This window comes from Echinops telfairi, unplaced genomic scaffold, assembly GCF_000313985.2.
Source record: "Echinops telfairi isolate 266 unplaced genomic scaffold, ASM31398v2 ScPeMD7_27;HRSCAF=92, whole genome shotgun sequence".
Classification (NCBI taxonomy): domain Eukaryota; kingdom Metazoa; phylum Chordata; class Mammalia; order Afrosoricida; family Tenrecidae; genus Echinops; species Echinops telfairi.
Window position 1 is genome coordinate 1,926,917 of NW_022103924.1, and position 856 is coordinate 1,927,772.

At 56.0% G+C, this 856-nt stretch overlaps 1 pseudogene; it reads left to right on the forward strand.

Moving 5' to 3' along the window:
- Nucleotides 1-4: 4 nt before the first annotated feature.
- LOC101644727 overlaps nucleotides 5-856 on the forward strand; it is a 6,912-nt pseudogene continuing 6,060 nt past the window's right edge.

The window sequence follows — 856 nt, forward strand, 5'->3', positions numbered from 1 at the left end:
GTGAATCCTGGGCCTGCAGGATGCTCACTTGAAAACCAGGACTTTCCTGGTGGGTGACCGAGTGACCCTGGCTGACATCACAGTCGTTTGTACCCTCTTATGGCTCTACAAACATGTTCTAGAGCCTTCTTTCTGCCAGGCCTTCCCCAATCTCAAACGCTGGTTCCTCACCTGCATTCACCAGCCCCAGTTCCGGGCCGCCTTGGGGAGGTGAAGCTCTGTGAGAAGATGGCCCAGTTTGATGCTAAAAAGTTTGTCGAGATGCAGCCTAAGAAGGACACCCCTCGGAAGGAGAAGGCGCCCTGAGAGGAGAAGCAGAAGGCCCAGGCGGAGCAGAAAGAAGAGAAGGCCGCGGCTCCTGCCCCTGAGGAGGAGATGGATGAATGCGAACAGGCGCTGGCCACTGAGCCCAAGGCCAAGGACCCTTTGCTCACCTGCCCAAGAGTCCCTTTGTGCTGGACGAGTTTAAGCACAAGTACTCCAACGAGGACACCCTCTCGCTGGCTCTGCCACATTTCTGGGAGCACGTTGACAAGGAAGGCTGGTCCTTGTGGTATGCTGAGTACCGCTTCCCCGAGGAGCTGAGCCAGACATTCATGAGCTGCAACCTCATCACTGGAATGTTCCAGCGAATGGACAAGCTGAGGAAGAGTGCCTGCACCAGCGTTATCCTCTTCGGAACCAACAACAGCAGCTCCATTTCGGGGGTTGGATCTTCAGAGGCCAAGAGCTTGTCTTTTCTGAGTCCAGATTGGCAGGTGGACTATGAGCCGTACACATGGCGGAAACTGGATCCCGGCAGTGAGGAGACAAAGACGCTGGTCCAAGAGGACTTCTCCTGGAAGGGGGCCTTCCA